Source organism: Odocoileus virginianus, chromosome 18 (assembly GCF_023699985.2).
Source record: "Odocoileus virginianus isolate 20LAN1187 ecotype Illinois chromosome 18, Ovbor_1.2, whole genome shotgun sequence".
Taxonomy (NCBI): Eukaryota; Metazoa; Chordata; class Mammalia; order Artiodactyla; family Cervidae; genus Odocoileus; species Odocoileus virginianus.
In genome coordinates, this window is record NC_069691.1 from 18,138,874 (window position 1) to 18,164,769 (window position 25,896).

Sequence of the window (25,896 nt, forward strand, 5' to 3'; positions counted from 1 at the left end):
AGGACTCATGAACTAACAATTAAAGATGTTGAGTTATTTAAGTTTCTTTAAAAATAAACTTTATTCATTAGAGAAGTTACAGATTTACAACAAAATTTAGAGGACGGTATGGAGATTGCCCATAGATCCCCTGCCCCCACACATAGACAATGCCCCCATTATCAGCATCCCCCACCAGAAGTACATTTGTTACAACTGATGACCGACACAGACATGCCACCATCACCCAGAGTCCATAGTGTACAGTAGGGTTAACTTTTGGTGTTGTACATTCTGTGAATAAATGATGGTGTGTATCCATTTTTATAGTATCATACCAAGCAGTTTTGCTGCTCTAAAAATCTTCTATGGAGTTATTTAAACTACTTCAGTTTTTATCTTCACACTTTTCCATGTTGCACAGAAAGAAGCATTTCATATGAAAATCCAAAACATTTTACCCAAATTGGCTTGAGAGCCAATATTTCTAGGATTCTGGCCACTTACATGAGATGAGCTCCATTTGACTTTAGACAGAGCTCAATTTCAAGTAGAATGAAAGATGTGGAAATTGTGTTTAAAAAGGCCTTCAGATAAAAGTACTCCCAAATTTTATTTTCAGAGTCAAAGAAATTTCCAGGATGTTTAATGAAATGAATCTCCTTAAACTGAAGTAAGAATAGGAGGCTTGAATAAAGGAAAACCCTTAAGATTAATTGTACTGATCATTTTGATAGCCTAGTGTTTTACATAGCATCTCAATCAATTTTATTCATTCTAAGGGCAGTCTCTATTTACATGTCAAATATAGCAGTTAATTGACTTGATAGAAATTCTCCATAGACAGTATTTCTATAAAGAAATTGACAACAAAATATATAGGAAGTAGCCTACTGGTCTACCTTGGCTAGAATGAAAATTTGGAGCCATCAAAAAAGGTAAATACAGGGTTTAAAGTTATAAATTAGTTTTAACTGAAGTATAGTTGACTTAACAGTATTACTAGTTTCAGGTGTACAACATGGTGATTCAATATTTTAATAGATCATAGTCCATTTAAAGTTATTGCAAAATAATGACTATATTTTCCTGTGCTGTACAATAACAAATTAGTTTTTTTTTTTAACAAATTAGTTTTATAACAGCATATGTAAAAGTCAAAAGAAGCGTGTGACTGGTTTTTCTCTTCTGTCTCCATTGTGAAAGTGTAATCTTAAGGGCAGGGATTGCATTTTATTCGTCATGTAACTTATGTGCATAGTACAGTACCTGGCTTTGTAGTACATGGTTAGTAAAGTTTTGCTGAATAAATTCATAATGACAGTTAAATTTGAAGTTTTGTTTTAAAACACTGTGTTAGTGATGAACCCACCTACAGATACAGAGTAAAATCAGTGATCAATCTGCAATTTTGGTGATATTTTTAAGTGTTTCTGATTTTTTAAATGCCTAAAAATTCAAATTAGTTTAACAGCCTAAGGTATAATTCATATTCTGTACACTTTGTCTGTTTAAAGTGTAAAATTTGGTACTTTTTTTTTTAGTAAATTCACAGAGCTGTGCAGCCATCCCTGTAATCTAATTGTGGAGCATTTTCATCTCCTAAAAGAAACTCTACCCGTCAGTAGTCATCTCCATCTGCTCCTACACTGGGGTCATAGGTGACTTTTTTCACTTAGCCTGATGTTTGCAAGATTTACCCTATTGTAACCTGTATTAATATTTATTATTCCTTTTTAAAAACTCAATAATACTCACACTGTATGGATATGGCGAGTTTTTTAATTCATCAGATGATGGACTTTTGGGTTGCTTACACGTTTTGGCTATTATGAGCAATGCTTCCATAACATTTTGGTGTCAGTTTTGTATTAATATATATTTCATTCTCTTGAGTATATTCAAAAGAGCACCATTTCTGAGGCATATGGTAACACTTCCCAAGTGGTGCTAGTGGTAAAGAATCTCTCTGCCAGTGCAGGATACATAAGAGAAGTGGGTTCTATCCCTGGGTCAGGAAGATCCCCTGGAGGAGGAAATGGCAACCCACTCCATTATTCTTGCCTGGAGAATCCCATGGACAGAGGAGCCTGGCGGGCTACAGTCCATAGGGTCACAAAGAGTCAGACATGACTGAAGTGACTTAGCACACACACACACGGTAACACTATGTTTAACCTTTTGAGGGATTGTCAGAGTGTTTTCCAAAGAGGCTGCACTGTTTTACTACATTCCCACCAGCGGTGTGAGAGCTTCAGAAAATTCATGCTAAAGTTTTTTAAAATGAAAAGGTAGCATGCCTTCATCCTGGCAGAAACTATAAAGATACAAAACCCAGTCAATGGGTCTTTGGTGACCAGAAGTTTAGATCACGGAGGATTCTCTGGGATTGCATCTTATTATCACTAGAAATATTAATATGTTAATATTGCTTTTAAAAAATTTCCTCTTTTCCCTCATTATCACATATATTTTATAGTGAAAGGAATAGTGTTTGAGGAATTAAACCACGGAATAACCTGGTGACAGGTTTTCTTTGTTGTATTATTGGCTGATAGAGACATTGGTTTGTTTCTGAAGGATTTAAGCAACTTTCTAGACCTTGGGTGACAAGCATTTCCCCAGAACAAGGGAGAGGGAATTCTATTGCCCTAGAAACTTAGCAAGAATAATTTTTATCTTTGGGTTTCTAAAAGTAGAAGATTGCCATCACTCCCATGGAAAGCAGAAGAGAAACCTGAGAGCTGGGGAGAACAGAGAGCTGTTCTGCACGTTACCAGTGAGAAGAGGGTCATTCATAGGTTGTCATAGCTGTTGATAGCCTTGGAAAACTTTCATAGGTGGTACCGCAAGCTACTGCTGTAGTGCAGTGCAGCCTTGCGTTTGCTCCCATAGGAGACTTTTGGAATGTCAGGAAGCTCATCTGTGTCAGCTGTTTCTTCTGTCTGCTCCACAGTGTCCCCCGAGTCCTTGACTCTTGGTCCTGGTTATTTGCTGGTTCAGGGATCCTGTCCATTGACCACCCCCTCAGCCACATACTGCTCTTTGGATCTTGTGAATGCCTTTCTGTCTCATCTGTTGTTTTACTAGCTAATTTATTTTTGAAAGATTTTATTGTGGCAAAATATACATAACATAACATTGACCATTTTAACTGTTTTTGAGTGTACAGTTCAGTGGCAATAAGTGTATTCACATTGTTGTGCAGCCATCCTCACCATCCTTCTCCAGGATTTATCTTCCCAAACTGAAAGTCTAAATCTTCAGAGTGAGAGCTCCGTGTTCTGTCTCTCTCATGGCCTTTTTGCTGAACACAGCCTCTTTTGTTAGCTTGGCTTTCTTGGCCTTTGGAATCACCTGTAGACTCATAGGAGATGATTGCTTTTATCTTGTCAACATCTGTTCTTTCCTTTCTCCCTTCTCCCAGGTCTGCAGTTTTTGCTTTATTGCTGACTTCTGTCCTTGTTCATATGCTACACTTAGTTGCTCAGTTGTGTCCGACTGTTTGCAATCCCATGGGTTGTAGCCCGCCAGGCTCCTCTGTCCATGGGGATTTTCCAGGCGAGAATACTGGAGTGGGTTGCCATGCCCTCCTCCAAGGGATCTTCCCAACCCAGGAATCGAACCGGGGTCTCCTGCATTGCAGGTGGATTCTTTACCAGCTGAGCCACCGGGGAAGTCCATACACCAGTCTAATCCGTGCCTCTGGGGGTAATGAGGACTTTTAAACTCTAGGAAAGTTTCTCAGAGGGCCGAGGCCAGTAGGGAAGGGGGCCCAGAGTAAGGCCTGATGCGCGATACTGTGAATTCTGTACCTCTGCAAGGTGATCTGGGCTCTGAGCCTAGAAATGCTCTGTGAAGTGCCGTGAAGCCCGTGGGCCCTGGGGGCTCTGGCTGCTGTCTCACTGGTTCTTGACTAGTCATGGTTCCTTTGGCAGTAGTCCCAAGCAGCTCTGTAAGTGTGTGTATGAATTTTTGTCTCAATCTAAAGGTGTCTTACATTTCAACTTATAAAAAAATTCAATGTAATGACCAAATTTGCTGAATCAAATTGTATTTCAAACGCAGTTTCCTCTGGTCTCTTATGTCTGTTGGTGGAGTTTACAATCACTAATCCTGTCTTAGTGTACAATACCACTGAGCATACTTCTCAGAAAAAAATGCACAAGACACTCTTAAAATAGGCTATCGGTAGCTCGTTTGTTGTCAGAAGGAAGTGTCAATTCAGTATCCAAGTAATAGCATATTTTCTGATGTTTATTGGCAGTGAGAGTTCTCAAATATGCTTCACACACCCAGAGTCAGCCCAGTCCAGTGTATGCTCCCATCTGACTTGGTATTGATTTCAGCATTTATAAAGCTACTCCCTATTTTTGCATCACCCTTTACTCTGGTCCTGCAGTTGAGGGTTTATCCAAAATACAGCATATGCAGTAATTCTGGGAAGCAGATTGGATCCATCTAACACTAGTAAATGTTTGCTGAACTGAGTTGAATTCATCTTTGCTGATAAGTTGACTGTTTGGGCCAGAGTCCCTCCCTCTGTTTTTCCCTTTCTTCCACCTGTTTCATTTTTCATTTATTCAGCAAATATTCACTATGTGACTGCATTGGGTCAGACCCTTTTCTAGGCCCGGGGTATACATCAGTGCCTAAAACATCTGTCTCTTGGGGATCTTGCACATCTAGCAGGGAAGACAGTGGATAAACAAGTGCACCAGTGAGTGAGCAAGATGCTTTCAGAAAGTACGAGCACTGTGGAGACAGACAGGGTGATGGGATGCTTGTGTCTGCAGGGGTCGTGGCATTGACAGGGAGGTTAGGGAAGGAGGCCCCGGGAGGGGACTAAGTCTGAGCCCCTCCTGAGTGACAGCGAGCCACTGTGCTCAGGGTTTGGAGGAGGAGCCCTGCAGGCAGGGTGAGGCGGCTCCTAGAGCAGGATGCAGGCTGGTATGCTCAGCGCTGAGAGCCAGGGCGACATAGCTGGGGCTACAACTCGCTCGCCCTTGGAGGCCACAGAAGGAGTTGGGATTTTATGGTGAGTGCCGTGGGAAGTCATTGGAGTGTTGCAGCGGTGAGTGCTGTGATCTGGTTTACTCTCTGCAGGGGTCTCTGCTGCCGTGCGGAGTGTAGTTTGAAGGGGGATCACACGAAGACTGTGCAGTTGCCCAGGCAAAGGGGTGCCGCTTGCACCAGGGTGGTGACAGTGGAGCCGGAAAGAAATGACAGGAGGACTGTTTTGAGGACAAGTTTACATCTAATTTTGGTAGATGTCACCCGCAGCACTCCTTCCAGAGCGGAGCTGCCCTGGCATTGGCGGTGCTAGGTTCCATGGGGTTTTACTAGTCTGAAAGTTTGGTACATGTGGGGTGGTCAGAAGAATAGTGGCCCCCCAGAGAGTTCCTCACCTCTGTTCCGGGGGCTGGTGAAGATGTTTCCTTCAGATCAAAAGGGACTTTGCCGAAGTGATTAATTCATGGGTCTGCAAGCAGGGTGGTGACCCCAGATTCCAGGTGGGCCTGTTCTAATGCCTGAATCCTTGAAAGTGGAGAACCTTTCCTGGCTGCACCAGAGATGCCACAACAGAAGATGCCAGGAAGTTTCAAAGTCAGGAAAAGACTTGATCACTGTTGCTGGCAAAGATTTCAGGAGTTCTCTAGAATCTTGAAACAGCCCCTAGCTGACAGCCAGTGTAGAAAACAGGACTTCAGTCCTACAACCACAGGGAACTGAATTCTTCCAGCATTCTGACTCAGCAGGGTTAGGGATCCTTCCCTGGTGCATACAGAAACAAATACAGACCTGTTAACACCTTGATTTCAGCCTGGAGACACCTGGGTCAGACGATGGGCCCAGAAAACTGTAAGAATAATGCATTTGCATTGTTTTAAGCTGCTAAATTTGAGGCAGTTTGTCACACAGCAATAGAAAATGAATATAGTTGATATAGTTTATATTTCCCCTTTCCTTTGTTAGTGAGACTGAACATTTTTCCATATGTTACAAGATCATTTGTATTTTTTTCTGTGAGCCATCTGTGTGTCCTTTGTCCATTTCTGTATTGAATTTCTTATCTGAGAGCTCCTCGTTTATTATGGAATTGGCCCTTTGTGATATCAGTTGCAATTCCTCCTCCCACACACACTATTTGGTATTTCAAGCCAGAAGACTAGCTGAGACGGCTGGGAGCAGACCGAAGAGGCCAGGAGCCTGAGGGGTGGCCCTGGTCACTGCACTCTGGGGGCGAGTGGAGGAGCCTGTGGCTCGTCTGGTTCCCCATCAGCAGACCAGAGCCAAATAGAAATGTCCCCATGGTGGAGCAGATGCACTTGACATGTTCTTCACACTCTTCCAGCTTCTGTTAATACCCACATTTCAGTGTAACCATGGGCAGAGCTCAAGTTAAGCTAAGGGGTCCAGTGATTAAACCATTTTACATTCATACAGTCTGGAGCTGTGGTCTGCAGATTCCAATATTACTGTCTGGTGTATAATAAGTCAGCACAGCCATGACTGCGGAATGGGATACACTTGTCTAGTCAGATAATCCAGGCTGCTGGACATTAATCTTATCCTTACCAATGTTACATGAAATTAGAGTGCATGTTACCAATAGACTCTTTCAAAATGATTTTACTGCTTCTTTGATTGATATATGTTCGGGGTTGTGCTTCCCCCAGGGTGAGGGCTAATTGTTATTTACCAGTTTCCAGATTAGTGTCAGATTAGTTAACAGATTAACCTGTCTGTTAGTGCCAAATTTCCCTCTAAGAGAATGGTATGTGGTAGTAGAGGCTTAATCAAAGGTCTTCAAGAAGAAGATACCTGGAAACAGAGTTTTGCTTTTACCTGGATAACTATATTGATACCTGGGGAGGAAGCTGTATGTTTTTGAAAGAACATAAGATCTGGTGTCCAAAGACTCGCCTCTTATGCAGCCTTTTTTGATTTTGAGCAGTTCATTTATTTCTCAGAGTAGTCTGTTTTCTCATTTGTGAAATAGATAAAAATATTAGTAATAATGCCTCCCAGTTTATCTAATAGAATCCGTGTGGTGCTCAGCTAAGATTTTAATGCAAAACTTTGTAAACCACAACAGAGTACAGAAACAGGCCACCAAACCCAAGTTTCAGATACTACAATGAGGAGCAGATGAATGAGGCCGGATATGATCCACCCTATATCCATAAACTGTTGTGTGTGTGTGTGTGTGTGTGTGTTTTCCTTCAAAAACCTAGCTCCATGAGCTGACATGCCAATTGTGTCTCTGGGTGAGGTGTATATAAACCCTCACAGTTCCTCCAGCCCAGCCCGTACGCCAGCATCCAGGAGTCTCTGAGACGCATCCATCTTAATGCTCACACAACGAAGTATGAGTAAGCATTCCCCTTATTTTCTTGGCTTTGCTTTTTTCTTTTTGTCTTCGTAGTTGTACTGACACATGTCTTTAGTGTTAGCCATCTCTCACCCTTTTTAAAGGGAGCAGGGAGTGTTGGAGAACCACACCGTTACCCAGAACTTGAGTAGAAGGAAGTTACCTTCAGCAAGGCAGGTAGAGCACCTCTCTGTCTTGCTGCCCCTCTCAGTTTGGGCGAAGTAACATGATTCAGACCTTGGACCCTGCCTGTCGAATGAAGAAGCAGGCACGTTGATACAGACCTGGCTGGGGAGGGAAGAGGAGTCCCAAGGACATGATTCTGACACCTTCATTTCTAACGCAGTGGATGAGGAAGGAATTCACAAGTAGGAGCGACATGTACTATGCATAATTTTTCATTGACAAGTTTGAGTGTGTCTGCAGCTGTCCCAGGGCACCCCACCCTGTCGCTGTTGCCTCGTGGAGCCCTGAATCCACCGGATGAGGGTGGTAGTCACCTCCCTGTCGTGCGCTCCCATGTTTTTATCTGAGAGATGGAATTAGGAGTTACAGGGGAAAAGGAAGAAGCACATCAAAGAATTTTCTGATGGCTTTTGAAAAGGGGCCTTATTGGCTCAGGGTTGTTAGCTTCGGGTGCGCTGTTTGCATCATGAAGCACCTGGGTTTGTTTTTTTTCTAAAAGATGTAGATAAACTAGACAGAATCCAGGGGAAGGGCAACAAAAATGATGTATGGCTTGGAGAGAAGGAGAATAACAGTCTATAAATATTTGAAAGGTAATATAAAAGAGGGAGAGAGATTATTTACAGCAATGGAGAGGAGTTTGACAGGCAGCAAAAGCTTGCATCTAGGAGCAGGGGAGAATTGGGTAGGACTGAAGAAGCAGAGTGTAGAAAGGGTGATTATGCAAAGAAATGTAATTCTCACATTAGTTTGTGTTACCAGGAGCTGGCATGGCAGGAATAAGGGGTGTTTCTCAAACTGAGGATCCGTGCACGACTGTGAATGATGTGTTCTGATTCCTGAGTCTAAAGGGAGAGAACGGGCAGTGCTTTATCCTTTGCCGCCTGGGTGTGTAATCTGTTGAATTCCCAACTCTTTGGCATTATGTTTTCAAAGGAGACAATAATGATTACAGTACTATGAGCCCTCATTTACTGAGTGTCTGCCTCATGCCAGGTATGGTCTTAGCTGCTTTGTTATTTATATTCTCATTTAACCTCTACAACAACTTTGTAAAATAGGAACTATTTTTTCTACTTATAAAGAAACAGATTCAATACCATGCTTAAGATCACACATATTTTAAGTAGTGGAGTTGGGATTCCAGCCTGAGTCTGACTCGCAGCCCATGCTCATGGCCTGTACTGAGCTCCCTTACTCTGGTCATGATAGTAATTTGGGACCCACGAGGCAGCCAGCTTACTAAGCTAGGTGAGCAGTTTATATCCAGGTACAATGGTAAGCAAAAGAGTTGATGTCCAGAGCTGCTCTTTTCTCTTTTTTTTGTCTTGAGATTTATTTTCTCAGTAAGTGCTACATTATTAATATACTACATTTTCTCATTTTGTATTTTTAGTTATACCATAGGCTTTAACCAACCTCACAATTATATGGTAATGTGTAGAATCTCTGGTAAGAAAGAAAATTTGATAAATCAGGCATTACCCCTGATCTTAAATGTGAGTTGTAGTGGTCATTCCTTGTCAGTACTGTGTACGTTCTTGGCTTTCTGACTGTGATATTATATAGCATCCAGTGTATTTGCTAAACAAACAAACAAAAATACACAGAATCAACTACTGAGAATCAGGGTGAAGAGCTAGTTTTTCCCATCAGTGCAAGAAGACACTAGACCTGGACTGAAGACCTGGGTTTACTTGGGAGTCCGTGTTCCTCCGTGTATAGGGTACCTTTCTCAGCATAGGCAGCTCTTTCCAGGTGGCATCCTCATTGAGTTTTTATTGGTAGCCACTGAAAATGTATGTAAATGATAGATTATTCCACCAGTGAGATATTACAGTTAAAAGTTAACATCATTGGCGTTAGCAGCTCTTTTCTTGACTCTGCTGTTCTTGGTTAAAATCTAGGATAATTAATAAGTGTTGAGACTTTGGGAGAAGTTGACCTTATTCAAAGGGGGCAGATCAGAGTTTTTGGCAGGTGATAAAGTGTCAAGTGAGTTTCAGAGATACGCTTTCTGCTAATTCCACAGCAGTTGTCTCTGTTTGGCCCATGAGGCCATGGACTGCAGACCACACAGAGGCTCCTAGCCACAGATGGATGGTATGGAATCCAGAATACGGCTCAAGCCAACAGCATTTTTCAGTTGCATTCTTCACCTTGCCAGTCCTAGTCATGGTTCTGCACAGAAAGAAACAACCCTCTGGAGTTGTGTGCCTTAGGCAAATAGAAAGCTCTTTGCTTGCTGTACCCATGCTGTTCTCTCAGGAGTGCCTCTCGTGAATCTCTCTCTGGAGCCATCCCTAGATGACTTTCACTGTAAACTGTAATGATTTTACCCTGGTCATATTTCTCCCAAGGTCTCCTATCTCGGTTACTTGTAAAGCTACTCCTCCCCTCTCTTGTTCTCTTTGATCTTTTATAATTGGCTTAAAGCTCTCCATATTTAATCTGCAGTGACTTTGTTTCTCCTCCCTATTTTGGTGTTTTCAGTCCCTGCAAATTTAATAATCTGTCGCTTATTATTTTCTTAGTTTTTCTTAGGGTGTCGTATTCCTGTTGTACTATTTGTCTTTCCCCCTTGTCTACATATTTTTTATTTTCGTTATTAATGCATGTCTGCAGCCTGTATTTTGACTTGCAATAAATAAAGTCCTACACATTCTGAGTAGTTGTTGGGCTTCCTCGTTTCAGGCTCACCTGAACCTAAGGTGAGTTACCTGCATATGGTAATGTTACGCAAAATGACCTTTCGTACTTTAGAATTAAACCGTTGAGCACCCAATTGGTATAGAATGAATGAATGAATGAATGAATGCCACTTTGGAGTTTTTGCGAGCTTTCCCTCACAAGTTAGCCTCTGGTACAAATGACTGTGACTGCTCAATCTGTATGGAAGAGCAGCTCTGTCGCCTCCTCTGTGGTTGATGTTTTGGTGAGTCCTTTCCGTGACAGCATCCACAGTGGTCTTTTCAGTAAGTTCAGCTCTTAAGCTCTCAAACCCTTTCAGTGCCAGCCCTGTAGTTTCTGCTCAGGTCAACTTTACTGCCACTTCTGGGCTGGGTCTAGTCCAGAGACAAAAGACAAGCCTCAGGTGAGTCTCCAGGCTCTGCCTGTGTTGTTGTCTCCTTTCTGGGCGTGGGGAGTGGGGGCAGACAATTTCGTCTCAAAACTGGTGTGTGCACAGGAGTATGTGCTTTTTGTTGGCTGGGTTCAGATAAGTGCTCTTGCTTTATTGTTGAGTAGAAGACATCTTTATTCTCTGACTTGTCAGTCCGGTATTGTTTTTGTGATGGAATAAGCCTTGAGAAGCACGAGTGAGGCTGGTGGTTGACGCAGCCTCCGATGATACCCGGTGCTGCCCACAGAGTTGGCTGACTGCTCTGCCGCAGATACGGGCCCCCTGTTTTAGAGTTTATGTAGTCCTCCTACCATGCCATGGGCTGTACCCACGCAGAGAGTTCCTGCTTCTGTGTTTATTTGGAGAGTTGCCAAATGGTTTTGATACCGTGACCTTTCTGTGTAATGCAGTTTCTGAGAGCATGTTAAGAGTTCTAGAGACCCATAGGGACAAAATCTGCACAACACACGTCCTGGATCTGGAAGGTGAAGATGTGCATGATGCCAGGGTGACTGTAGTTGTAAGGAGCTGGTCACTGATACAGCTGGTTTACTCACCCTGTCTCTTAGTCGTCATGATAACATTTTAGTTGACAGGCCCAGATTGGCTATTAGTAATCATTTGTTTCAGCTGAGATTTGATTTTCTTTGCAGTTAGGATGTTGGTTGATACGTAGATGTACACGTGTGTGTGCATACACACATGTATGTATGCATATGTATGACACACATGTATGTATATGTGTGAGAGCCCTCATGGCCCTTCAGCTGTTGCTTCTGCAAGTCTCAAAAGCCATGGGTTTCTGGCTGTCACTGCTCAGAAAGGAGAGGCATTGTCTTGAGTTGAAGTCTCACTTGGGCGACCCGGTTGGCAGAGTCTTCTCTGACTGTACAGAGCCTGGGGATTCGGGTTCTGGCCCCTACATGAGGAGCAGGAACCATCAAAGTGTGACACTTTTTGCTGTGCCCTCTTATCCCTGTGGCCAGTGACGTGTGGTGGAGCAGTTAACGATGAAGAGACGGCGGAGCTTGGGGGCAGTCACTTTACTCGGCATGTAGTGACTCGCGTACGTGCTTTGAGGTCAGCTCCACACAGTTGTGTTGGCAGCAGCTGGCCACGAGGCCACAGCAGTAGAGCTGAACCAGGACCCAGGGCTGGCGCACGCTGCTCCAGGGGTGAGTCAGAAGAGCCACAGGTCAGGGGTTTGGGCTGTGACGTGCCCTTGGACCAAGTCATCAGTCTCAGCCCCTGCCTGGCCTGACATCTCCCTCTGGAAGGGTCATCTCCCTGACCTCTGTCTGTGGAGTCTGTCTTGACATTGGTGTTTGCTGCACCTTCAGGCCAGCGTGTGAATAGTTAGTGGTCATTTGTATTTTTCTTCACAGATGTCTTAGCTGAAGGTATTCATTGGTCACATCTAAGTGGCTTCCTTTTCCCTCGGTGACACAGCCTGGTGGTGAATTATGAGGTGTCAGATGGAGTCCTGCTGTCAACTACATACGCATCCTTAGACTTGCCACTTAAGCTTCTCCAGGGATTGAAACGGAGGATAACATTTCCTTCCTATACCTTCCCTGGTGTCGGATTTGCTGCAAAATGTTAGGTTTAATTCTCTGTGGTTCCCCCACCTGGCTTTGGTAAAACTCATGGTTGAAAGGTTAGACAAATGTTTATTTTTAGTCTTTCTTTTTATTTCAGAGGAGTTTTGTTCAAAAGGAAGGAAAGACAGAATGAAAATCAGAATAGCACACGTGAAGGGTTGTATCTCTTATGGAGATTCTGTGGATGGTCTTGGATGCAGTTGCAGTTAGTGACTAGACAAAGATGGGGTGGCTTCCTTTCTAGCTTTTTGTGCATGAAAGTTATAACAGCTTAGAGTATGTCTCACACCCTCACACCTGAGTGATGCAGCAGAAAAGACACAGAAATGCCAGGGATGGCTGAGTATTTTGGCATCTGCGTGTACAGCCAGTAGTCCCCCACCCCTCTCCTCTTTCCCTGCTAATGTTGAAAAGTGAGGTAAATATAAGGTGACATTTTGGGCTCTGTCACCAAATGTCAGTTCTAGAATTAATACTTTAAATGCACCTGGAATCCCCAAATCTCATCTTAATCACTGATTTGAACATAGTTCCTCCTCCTACTCAAAAAACCCTAGAAGTGGGAACATATATATTGAATTAGAAGTTTAGGTTTCACCCTCTCTCTCTCTCTCCCCTCCACTATCTCCACCTTCTCCCAGTAGTCTTTAAAAAGCATGATACAATTAAGCAGCCGAATGCAAAAGAAGGGAGGATAAAGGACTCTAGATAATCCCCAGTTTGGGTTATCAGCCCCCACATAATGAAGAGTTGATTGTGCTTTATTTTCTTGTTATTTGAGGGGAAGGAGAACTCCATGGAGGTGGGAAAGGGACATCTGGAGGGGATCTGAATGTTCATGATTTGAGATAAGTTTGCCTGTAAAAGGGTCTTTTGTCAGCTTTGGAGTATACCATTCAGTGTACGGAGGGTCAGTAACGGCTCCTTCACAGATTTGGTTAAGAGGGAGCAGTTAACTGTACCCGCATGCAGCCCTAGAGGTCGTAGACCATGCCAGGAGAAATAATTACGCATGGTAATGGGCAATTACAGATAATGGCCTTCTGGGGGTGGCAGAGAATACACAGCCCCACAGCCTTGCCTGGAATGAACATTGAATAGCACATTAACTTTACAGCGAGCTAAAAGTTCAGCCCTGGAACAGCAGCAGTCCCCCAAATAAATAAAATCCCCGTCTTATTTAAGGGAAGCACGGTAGTTACTAAGCTTCTCAAAAGCAGAATTCGATACACGAGGAGGTGGGGACTGGCAGAAGGGAAGGCAGGTCAGCAGTTCTCCACCTGCTGATTCTGTCTCATTCAGTAGAGATGCTGCCCACTCATGGCAGGTACACAAGTGGAGGGGTTGTTTGCTTTCCAGGTGCCAGGTTTGTGTCTGCCGTTTGATATAGCCCTGTCATGACTGCCTTGTGGGAGAAGCAGGCTGTTCCACGTTTCCTGATTATGACTCAGGGGAGTGATACCACACTGACTGCACTCAAGGCTACTCTCTGACCTCAGAAAGGGCCGGGAGCCCAGGACTCCGCTCCTTTCCAAGTTCATTTGCACTCAGGAAGCCCCGCTGGGTGCAGCCCGGCCCTCCTGGGGTCCCTGAAGGTGAGCGTTGAGAGCAAGGGTGTTTTTCTCGGGCAGACTACGTGCTGGCTCTCTTGCTTGGTGGCCGAGAGATGCTCTCAGTGTGTTGTGATTGTGGTAACAACAGCAGCCAACATTCATCAAGCACTGAGCCTTTCTCTGCACTCTGCGGTGTAAGTAGCAGTGTTCACCCATGTTATGTGTTTTGTATAGACTAAGTAACTGATCCAGGGTCCCAGGCTGTGGATTCCAGATCTGATCAAGGGTTGGACCCAAGAGCCTGGTTCGGTGCTCTCAGCCCAAAGCCCTGCTGCCCGCTGCCCCGCGTGGTGGTGAACGGCTGTGTCACTCAAAAAAATATCCCCAGTGAAGGTGTAAAGTCGGGTGTGCCCAGTCGGGCCTTTCCTGCCTGCTGACCGCTAACTAAGCCGCTCAGGAGGAGACACTGATTCCAGTTGATCTGAAATCCAGCCTCCTGTGATATGGAGGTTCTCAAAATTCTTAGACTCTTAACAAATTCTCAAGGACATTCAAAGAGGTTTTGTTTATGAGCTTTTGTTTATGTGGATTATATCTATTGATATTTATTGAATTAGAAACTAAAACTGAAAAACCAAGAATACATTTGTTAATTCTTTTAAAATTAATGCTAAGTAACATTTTAATGAAAAATAACTATTTTTCAAAGCAGATTAGTGAGGGAGGGTGGTCTTGTTCACATTTTTACAAATATCTTTTATGTGTCTGACTTATTAATAGAACACAGCTGGATTGCCATATGTATTTAGTTCAATCTGTTGTTTTGACCGAAATACATTAGGACAGTTCAGCTTCACATAGATAAATAGTTGGAAAAGGGAGAAAAGTGTTTGAATAACCTTTTAAGATCACTGTGACTATTCTTTGATACTAGACCAAAACTTGACAAGTGATAATTTCTTAAAAGATTAGTTGCAGTGTAGATCTGAAGCCATGCTAATGAGTTTTCTGTACTCAGTTAAATTAAAATCTATCTTATACTGTAAATGGATATGTCAACCATGCATTATTTTGTAGTGTCATGCATTGGTCATTTGGAAAATATTAGTTCACTGAATTATACAGCTCTCCCAAATGTTGACATTTTTATTGCAAAGTATCAGAAAATCCCACTCATTAAATATTACTGTTGATTTTTGTCAAAAGAGCCTTTAAGTTTGGGAAGCTGTCAGTGGAAAATGTTGGATATAAGTGTTCCAAAGTTCTGAGTTTTACTTGAAAACTCAACATTTTGGCAATAAATACTGCCAGTTGTTTTCCTTGAAGTGATGGGCTCACTTTTTTTCATTTTAAAGAAAATGTCTGCCAAATACCCAAGTCTCAGTAACCGTAGATTGTCATCAGTCATTCTTCCAAGTAAATGATGTTTCATTAAAAAAAAAAAAAAGCAGTGAGCATGGCTCTTCTTTCAAACATCTGCACAGACCCTTTTCCAAGGACAGCATCATTGTAAAACAGGAGAAGTGCTTTATGAGTCCTTCCCACCTGGTCATACTACATGAAGAAGATGCCCTCAAAGGTAGAGATTTAATCAATTTTTTCCTGCTTCATTAAGGGCATCTTAAGCAAAATTGGCATAATAATTTAAAAGTACTTTATTTTATAGTAATGAAGAATATAGTGACTCTCAGCACAGCTTGGTGGGACTACCTTGATTACTGCTAAGAAACCAGGGTTTTCCCCACCGTTGCTTCTGCATCATCAGTGCAACTGTCAGCAAAGTAAAAAAGGCCAATCATAGCTTTACATTGTTGTGGAAATACTTTTGACTTCATGGATCCTTGAAAAGGAGGCGTGGGCAGGGGACCTCAGCTGTGTTTTTGGAGCTGCCACTGTAGGTGTGAGGATGGGAACCCTTGGCACTAAAACAGCCACCCCCGATGGGTTTGAGGCAGTTACCGCCTGCTGGTGCTGCCATCAGCTTGGGGCTCTGATGCCTGGGTGCCCGGCCTGGGGGTGTGGCCTGGTCCTGAGGGTTTTACCCTTCCACCTGCCCTGCGCAGCCCCAGGTAAGAGCTGCTGGCTTGGAGGCAGATTCTGTTCCTGGGGCCCAGTTCTTCTTAGCAGTTAGTTAAGGTGCTGTTTCTGATGGCTTGAAACATTCTGTAAGACAAGTACCTGACTGAAAACCAGGGATGATAAATCGACCTGGGTAAAGTCTGGGGTTGACTGAAAGCGGTGTGACACGATGTCAGACACAACGTGGCTTCGTGTTTCTTCATATTTGCTTAAGAGTCCAGTCTGTCCCTTCTGATTGCCACCGGGGACCTGAGGAGCAAAGACAAGCATATACAGTCTTATTTTTAAAGAAAAGTTATAAGAGCAGAGTCTGAATCCCAAATCTGAAAGAGACTGGCCTTGAGCAAACTAAAAAACGGATACCCCTCTGTTCTGCACCTTTCCTACTGAGAAAAAGACCCTGATTTGTGAAGCTCCTGCGTTTTAAACTGTTGGGATACAGTTCAGAGCAGACCTCTTCTGTGGAGACCTAAATATGCAGACACGGTCAGTCAGAAACGCTCCTGATTCAAAATTTTCTCAGGGTGAGAAATACTAAAAAGACTGGAGAAAGGGATTCCCTGTAAGATAGCTCTGCGAATAGAGGCCTGGGTGGAGAGGAAACTCACTGGGCATCTTCCCTCTTCCTCCCTCCTTCACTCCGGCAGGAGCCCTGCCGCCGCCCGTTCGTGGCCCTGCTGCCACCGCTGGTGTGTCCGGCGGTGCGGACAGAGCCTCAGGCTGTCTGGCCTACAGAGAGACCACCTCTTTCTTGGCCATGACACAGGCTGTCATGGCCAGGAGACATTTTCATGGCTGCAGGACATTTATCCCAGAGACATGGCATTTCCTCCATATCTGACTCCCCTGCAGGGTGAACCGTCTCCCGGGGCGTCCAGGGGCTCCTGCAGCACCCCGCAGAGGGGCGGGGGCAGGGAATGGGGAGCAGAAACCGTGACTGGGAGAGCTGGCAGGTGCCGGAGTGAGAGGTGGGGGCTGCCGCCGCGCCCATCAGCTGCTCCCGCGGACCACAGAGGCCTGCGCTCAACGTGTCCGTCTTTTCAGATCCAGTTAGGACGTTTCCTGGGAGGAGAATCCGAGCTCGGTTAAGTGTTCATTAGAGAGCTCTGTGCTGTGCCGGCAGCACCCGCGTTCTCGTCCTCTTGGGACCCTGCGCTCCTGCCCTGCTCTCCAGACTGCCCTGACACCCCAGACGCTTCTGGGGCCGTGTTTCCTTTCTCTCACCTTCACGCTCTCCTCCTCTGTTTAAAAATGTCTTCTACCATGGAAACCTCTGATCGCTGAAACTCTGCCTTGCACTCTTCCCCACACAGAGAGGACAGGGTGGGCTGGTGCTTAGATTCTGGGCCTCCCTGCCCAGCACTCTGAGAGCTCCTGCACACAGTGGATGTGCGTGCTCCTCACGGAGCTTCCCCATCGCCCCAGCGGCCTCAGGCGTGTTTCACATGCGTTCGCCCTCCTGGAAGCCAACCCCCCCCCTCCGTATCCTCTCTCTCCCCACTCTCCCCCTTGGCTCCTTTGATCTGATCCTGACCAACAGTCCCCTCCCGATTTTCCCCCACAGATCCCTTTGCACCTTTGCATCCCACATTGACATTTCACAGGCCTTTGAACCAAGCCTGCTCCTGGCTTCAAAGACCAACTTCAGGTTCACTTTATTATGCAACGCCTTCACCCTACAAAGAAAAGTGACCTTGACAGATTACTCCAGGACCAAATGAAAAAAACAAAAAAAAATTCCTTGGGAGAGAAGTGGGCTGTAGCATCTTCCCTGTCTTGTGGACAAGAGTGTTGTTAGTGAGCCAGCATCGGCAGAACTTGTGCTTTGAAGGCTGGATTTCATCTCGCCCTCCTGGCCACACAGTTGTGCTTTCCCAGAGCCTTGGTCAGTCTCTCCTGTGTGTGTGTCTTGGAACCTCCTCTTACGGCAGGGGTTCGCAGCATCAGTGACTAGATCCTTTGTCTCTCAAGGCACTGGGCAGGTTGCCTCACGCACACAGGTGCTCAGTAAATTTACTGCTCTGAACATGAGTGGCAGGGGAAGGTGGTGGGTGTGGTGATACCCCTTGTCCACCGTCACGGCCACCACTAAATAGAGTGAACAGTAGGCCCACTGCCGTCTCAGTAATCAGGCTTGTGCACCAGCTCTGCTTTAGCTCAGAAAACCCACCCATTCCCTTGATTGAGTTGTGAGCTTTCTTTCTTGGAGTTGGATGAGTGCTCAGAGGCCCCAGGCCTTCCCTTGTGGCTCAGCTGGTAAAGAATCTGCCTGCAATGCTGAAGACCAGGGTTCGATCCCTGCGTTGGGAAGATCCCCTGGAGAAGGGAAAGGCTACCCACTCCAGTACTTTGGCCTGGAGAATTCCATGGACTGTTTAGTCCAAGCGGTTGCAAAGAGTCTGACATCACTTTCAGAGGGCCCAGGCATCAGCTTACTGACTTTTCTTCCCTGTATAGCAATGTTAGGAGCTGATTAGTGTGGACATTGGGTTGCCTTGTGGAAAAGACTGCTGAAAACAGGGAGCTGAGGACCCAGGTGGCTCAGTGGTAAAGAATCCACTTATCAGTACAGGAGATGCAGGAGACATAGGTTTGATCCCTGGGTTGGGAAGATCCCCTGGAGGAGGAAATGGCTACCCACTCCAGTATTCCTGCCTGGGAAATATCATGGATAGAGGAGCCTGGAGGGCTACAGTTAATGGGGCGGCAAAGTTGTTCCATGTTGTTCCAGCAAGTGGCACCCTGCTGTCTTCTCCAGATTCTATGACATGTCATCAAACAACTTTGTCTTTTCTTAAGACCTAATGTTCCTTAAAAAAAAAAAAAAAAATGGAGCAACAGCTTGTACTTCTGCTGTACCTTCCTACCATTCAGTACATGATAGTGGCTGGCAGGTAATTTTGAAATCTCAGACTCAGCAGTGTACAATTCTGCCTGGCTGGTAACTCTTAAAACTAGACGCTCAGTAGGACAAGCACCACACAAGGGGTGGGATTGTAAAGAAAAATAAAACCCAGGATACATAAATCCACCGCTTACGTGAGATGGCTGTGAATCATAAGTTTTAGTTTCCTGTGTGATCTTTCATACAGAAAACGGTGGGACTTGGTTTTGTCATTGAAAAGGGGGTACAGCTCCAGATTTGAACATAAAGGACTCAAAGTGCAACAACTCTGGGAATCTCGACACTAGCCAAGAGTGGGAGAGAAAGCCTTCACACACCTAAAAATGAATTACTGGTTAACTACCATTAATATGCCATGGGCCCGGAGACCAGCATATAACACTGCAGGATCGATAAGGGTATTTATCATGTGTGGGTATTGATCTTTCAGGAAGGAGTGAATCATATTTCACGCTGCATATGTTAGTGCAAAAAAAAAAAGTAGCAGTGGGAATGGGAAGCCTTATCAAAAGAACTGGATGTGTGGATGGTAGATATATACACAGCGCTGTAAATCGGAGCACTGCAGTGAGAAGACATCAGGTCTGTAGGCGGCGTGTCTGCAGCGTCTCTGTTGGCCGATTGCTGCTGGTCATTTTTCCAGAAGACATGCTTCACCAGGCCTGCTTGCTTTCCTAGTTGTAGAATCCACACCTCCTGATCTTTCTTCCTTCCAGCACACATGAGGACTCTCCCAGTCATAAGTAACAACACTTAAGACAACTGGCTTCATGCTTCTGTTTGCATCTTGGCAGAAGACATAGGGGTTGATAATTCCTATAAAGCACGACTGGTTAAGGAAACGACCCCATTTGCTTGGAACAAGGCCACTGTGTTCTCTATTATTATGCGTATAGTTGGTAAGTCACCTTGGCCAGTTTGTATTCTAGAATAAGGAAGAGGGAGATCCAGCTTAAGAGTTCTCAGCAGACTCAGATGTTTCCTTCTCAGTATACTGCTCTGGTCTTCCCAGTTAGTCACAGTGGCCATGCAGCTTCCAGTCCCTGTCACAGCCATGGTCAGGGGGCTTGATACAGATCAGTGCATTCAGCTCGGGTGTATGGAGCCAGCTGTCAGTGTTTTCTGCTCTTTTTATTTCTTTCTGAGATTTGGAAAATAGGAGTAGCCTGTTGGGAGTCTGTGCAAGGAACACCGCTTTTTGAATATATATATACACATACATGTGTATACACATGTACCATTTCAAGTTTTGTATGCTTCGTTTATACATTTTGTGGCTTATGAATTGGAAGTCTTTCGTGTTTATCATCAATTACTAGTGACACTTAGCCTGACTCACTAGCGTGACTTTGAAGACACCTCAGTGGTGAAGGACTGTCTCCGGTAACTCTGGAGAAGTCTGCTGTAACCCAGGTTGGAGAGATGGCATATCCTGTTTGCATCCTTACCCTGGGGGAGGGCTGCACGTTCCTTCTTGGGCTGGAGTGAGTAAAGCATGACCACCCCGCAGTGGAGCGAGGATCTGAAAGGGGATCCGGGGGCATCTCTGGTCCTTGGGTGACAGGTTGTTAGTAGTGTGACAGGGTGGTTTGAAGGGAGTTCCCACAACAGCAGACGTGCCAGTGTTCTTCCTGTGGTTCCTTTTTCCTGTTACTGCAGCTCCCCTCTGCAACCTTTTAGTTACTTCTTCAGGTCTGGAGTGTTAGAGTCTTAGCCGTTTTGGTCTATAACCATGTACACATACATACACCGAGGAGACTGTTCTAGCCCAATCTGTTCTTTTACCTCCTTGTTTTGAATTCATCTTTTGTTCCTGGACCAGATTAACTTGCCTAAGTTATTTATGTTATTCCCTTGCTCTAAAAGGGCTTCCCTTGTGGCTCTGATGGTAAAGTATCCACCTGCAATGCGGGAGACCTGGGTTCTGATCCCTGTGTTGGGAAGATCCCCTGGAGGAGGGCATGGCAACCCACTCCTTGCAGGCAACCCATGCAAGTATTCTTGCATGGAGAATTTCATGGACAGAGGAGCCTGGCAGCCTACAGCCCATGGGGTTGCAAAGAGTTAGACACGACTGAGCGACTAAGCACAGCTTGCTCTGAAAACTCATCAACTCCCTGGAACTTGAGGGGCAATCAGAAGCCCTTGTCTGGATTCACAGACAAGGCCTTCCACAGTTTGTCCCTAAGTAACTCTCCAGCCTCAGCATCTCTTGTCCCCTGACATGAGCGCTGTGCTCCAGCCAGGCTTATCTGCTCAGTTCCCTGGAAAAGGACATGTCTTGTCCTTTTCCTCTTTCATGATCGTGTTGACACTGTTCTCTCTTGATTGCCTCCCTGCCCCCACCATCTCTGAATCACCTCCATCCTTGCTGATGGTGACGTCTGCCTATACTGTCATTGTGGCCATTGGGTTATTGGTTTGTAGGATTCTTGATCTTAACACATAACTTTCCCAAATAGATAACTCACTCTTAAGAAGAAACGAAGCATTTTGAATATTTCTTTGTGCCTTTTGTAACACCTGGACATGGTTGTTATGTGATGACTAATGAAAAAAATCAAATATAAGTACCAGCATACACCTTAAGGTCAAGAATAAATAATTTCTGCACTACCTGCTCCTCTTGATAATCCAGAAGCCTGATGAGGAATAGTATAGTCTGTCAAAGCCATGGTGTGGGCCATGAGAGTTAGACCCATCTGGCAGCAGTATCCACAGAACACCTACAGCTTGCGATCCAGGGTCTGCAGTGATCTCTGTAGTAGCCCAGTTTCTCCATTCAGTGAAATTAATTTGTATGCTCTCGTTTGATAGCCAGTCAGCACTGTCACAATAATCCAGTCCGGAGTCACTGGTTTTTTTAGGGAAATTTATGGAGCAGTTGCAGCTTCCCAGGTGTTTCAGTGGCAAAGAATCCACCTGTCAAGCAGGACACTCGGGTTCAATCCCTGGGTTGGGAAGATCCCCTGGAGGAGGGCGTGGCAACCCACTCCAGTATTCTTGCCTAGAGAACCCTATGGACAAAGGACCCTGGCAGGCTATGGTCCATGGTGGGGTCATAAAAGAGTCGGACACGACTTTAGTGACTAAACAACAACAGCACTGTCACAGTAATCCAGTCAGGGATCACATTTTTTTAGGGAAAATTTATGGAGCAGTTGCTTTGAATCGAGAGACCAGTGGTTCTTGAGCTTTTGAGTGTATCAGAACCTATTGAAGTCTTGGTGCTTGGCCAGCCCCCAGAATTTCTGATTCTGTGGGTCTGGGTGGGTCTGAGAATGTGCTTCTCTGTAAATTCCCGGGTGGTGCCTGTGCCGCTGAGCATCACTGGATGTGTGTATGGACACATGTAGTTTCCTGGGTGTTTATTGCAGCCCTGGGAAATGCCCACCTGCTGGTAATGGGCACATCAAGGCTGAGAAGCATGAAGCTGCTGTTTTGAGTAAAGTTTTAATTTGAATCTTTAAAATACAATTTGGGGGGTTATAAAACACAGAATTCGGTAGTTCCTCATGTCCCTGGGGTGGGTGCCCTTTCCCAGTGCTTTTTAAAAGGTTACTTTTTAGGAGCGTTTAAACATTTTAAGTCTAAAATTTTTAGGCATTTACTCTTATAAAGCTCAAGTGATTTTTATTATGTGAATATTGGTATGAATCAAAAGTTTTCCAACGTATGTCTTAATTTATTCTTAAAGCTCAATATGCTTTGAAAGAGGGAATAAAATATGGTAAGTGGAAAGGTGATGGTGTTTTAATGAATTACTGTTGTCTATAGCAAAACAAATCCTTTCTTTGATCTGATGTAGCATTTTATTTGAGGTTTTGTCTGAAGTTTATTGAAGCCATTCTTGTTACCTTGAGGATTATTACTGACAATATTTTGTTGCTGGATAAACTGAGGCCTGATTAAAGGTCCTGAGTAGGGTTATGAGGTAGAAACTCTTGAACCTGTGCCCTGATCCGAGAATGCTGGTGTCTTTGGGTTTCGGTTTAATTCTTTACTTCCTATTTTGTTTTCTTTATGAAGAAGCTTAGTTTTCAAGGGCAGGCCCGGGGGGTACCCAGTGCTTTTAACTCCAGAGACAGGGATGAACATCTGAAGTGCCTTTCTAAATCCTATGAAATTGTGTATGGGTGTCCGACTAATACTTATGACTGGAGGGTAAGAAAGTCATTCATTCCTTTTTTTTAAGGAACCATATAGTTGACCAGTTTTTGCCAAACTTGTATTGATTTTAACAATAAAGTTTAACAGTAAAGACATGACATTGAAAACAAAAGAACTAGATACTGAAAACCACAGATTTGCCACTAAACTGTGTTTAAGAGAGAGGGCCGGGGGAAGTTCAGGAGGAGGGAAGGGCATGTGCCTTCTCCAGACGGGAGTAGAATAATGGGATTGGAGCTTCTCATCTCCTTAGTGGGGAGGATGAGGAGGGAGGAAGGCAAGAGATGTTGTAAGATGGTAGCCCTGACAAAGCATCGCCAGGGGCCTGCAGTGGACAAGTTTGGTGTCCCAGCAGAGAAGAGACTTCAGTGCTAACTGTGAAATGAGGCTGTAAAAATACATTTTGTTGTAGCTCTCTCCCGAACCTTCCAGAGAGTGCACGTTTAGTCATGCCTTCCCCACATTCAGCCGGATGGCCCTTTCTGAGCACCTGCTCTGGACCATGTATTACTAGTCTTGGGAATTTCTCTTCATGAGCTTCCCCCTGCCGGCATGAGCTCAACCCTTCTCTGTGTTTTAAAAATGAAACAACATCTTATTACTCCTTGGAGCTTCTGGTCTTTTCTCATATTTATTTTGATGCTAGGCCACTTGGAAAAAAAAACCTGTTCATTGATCCTTGCTGCAGATTCTTACCCCCATGTATCTGGCAGTGTGCTCAGTACGAGGATGCGCAGGGAGGGCCGGGGGGTGCCGCTCGCTGGGTGTCCTTTCTCACCAGAGCGAAGGCTTGTCACCATATTCACAGAGCCTACTTGCTCTTTATCTTTCGCAGGCACCTTCTCTCACTGTGCTAAAACCACAAGGCCCTAAAGGCCCAGCCATCTGTGGATCTTTTCCAGAACTAATTTTGCTTGATCTCTTAGCAGCGGTGGACACTGTGGCCTGCCCTCCTTGGTCCCTGTCTACTTTGTCATCTGTGACATTACATTCTCTCCTCTGTCTTCGGACTTCTGGCCTTGGTGCTCTTTTCACCTTTCGTAACGTACTCTTCCCTACACCTTCCTCCTGCTCTCCGCAGATGCAGTCCGCATCTCAGGGCGGTGACTCCCGAATCTCAACCTCCCATGAGTGCCAAGTGCCAAGTTTCTCAGCCTCACTCATCTCCCCACGTGTGTGCCCCGCAGGCCCCGTGATGAAGCAGAACTTACCCTTGGTCCCCGCCGCCGCCTAGGTCTCCTGCTCTTCCTCTTCTCCTGCGTCTCAGTTCCTGATGCCCCTGGGTCCTGAGTTCTGTTGCGTGGCCCTCCCCCCCCCCCGCCCCGTGTCCCTGGAACAGCCTTCCCCCGCTGTTACTTGCAGACGGCTGTGTCTCTCCCAGACTACTTCAGCGGCTCTCCGCTGGCTCTCCTGCCTCTGACCTGCCTTCCCTCACTTGTCTTGAGAACTGCTCCCCAGCTGAATCACCCCACAGTGCAGCTGTGTGCTCCTTTGTTTAGAAGCCCTCAGTGGTTTCCACCGCACCCTGGCGAGAGCTAAGCGAGCCGCCTCATGCTCCCCGTCGCCTGTCTACAGCCCGCCTGTCACCCTAGCCCTCTATTGCTCTTTTCTCACCCAATTCTTCACCCCAAGGGCCGGTCCATCACCGCAGAGTCCCCCACGTTCCCTGCTTCTGTCCCCGCGTCCTCGCTGCCCTGTCTTCGGTTGTCTCTTTTTCTTCTGCTCATGCTCAGTTGTCTGACTCAGAGACACCATGGACTGTAGCCCGCCAGGCTCCTCTGTCCATGGGATTTCCCAGGCAAGAATACTGAATCAGGTTGCCAGTTCCTCCTCCAGGGGATCTTCCCTACCCAGGGATCAAACCCATGTCTCCTGCATTGGCAGGTAATTCTTTATCACTGAGTCACCAGGAAAGCCTCTTTCTCTCATTTTCACCTATTTTCTGCTCCTCTATTTATTTATTTGGATGTGCCAGATGAGAAGGCAGTGACACCCCACTCCAGTACTCTTGCCTGGAAAATCCCATGGACGGAGGAGCCTGGTAGGTTGCAGTCCATGGGGTCGCTAAGAGTCGGACACAACTGAGCGACTTCACTTTCTCTTTTCACTTTCATGCATTGGAGAAGGAAATGGCAACCCACTCCAGTGTTCTTGCCTGGAGAATCCCAGGGATGGCAGAACCCGGTGGGCTGCCGTCTTTGGGGTCACACAGAGTGGGACACGTCTGAAGCGACTTAGTAGCAGCAGTAGCAGCCAGATAATAGTTATGGCACATGGAATCTTTTATTTGCGGCATGTGAAATCTTTAGCTATGGCATGCAAACTCTTAGTTGTGGCATGTGGGATCTAGTTCCCTGACCAGGGATCAAACCCATGTCCCCTGCACTGAGAGTGTGGAATCTTAGCCACTGGGCCACCAGGGAAGTCCCCTGCTCCTCTTTTAAAGTGAAACTCAGGTGCAGTTTTTGTTTTTCTTTAATGGCAGTCTCTATAATTCCTTTCTAGGCTGTGTGTCATCTTTCTAGCCTTTGAGATTGCATAAATGTTCATAGGTATTTCTGCATGAGGGTCCTTGTTATAGTTTGTAATCCCATCATTTATCCTAAACTGTAGATTCCACGTGGGCAGGGGCATCCTAATACCCTGTAGCCATCTCAGGCACCTGGCCAACTCTTAGAACATTGTTTAATAAAAAGCAGTTGGAAAGATGACTTAGGAGTCCATTCAGTTGTTGATTGGAATTGATGGTTTAACATCTAGACCCTATGCTGCAAACTTCAACCTGTGGGTCACTTGGGCCTGTTGCTTGTATTTGTGAATAAAGTTTTATTGCAATGCAAGCACCCAGCAGCCTGTATGTTCCACCACAGAATGGCCACAAAGTCTAAAATAGACACTAACTGACCTTTTACAGAAGTTTGTCTCCC

The 25,896-nt window shown here is 45.2% G+C and overlaps 1 protein-coding gene across 2 annotated transcripts in view; it reads left to right on the forward strand.

Moving 5' to 3' along the window:
• Positions 1 to 25,896, forward strand: part of DMRT1 (doublesex and mab-3 related transcription factor 1) — a 96,279-nt gene that overhangs the window by 14,185 nt on the left and 56,198 nt on the right. The gene's annotated exons all lie outside the window — the stretch shown is intronic.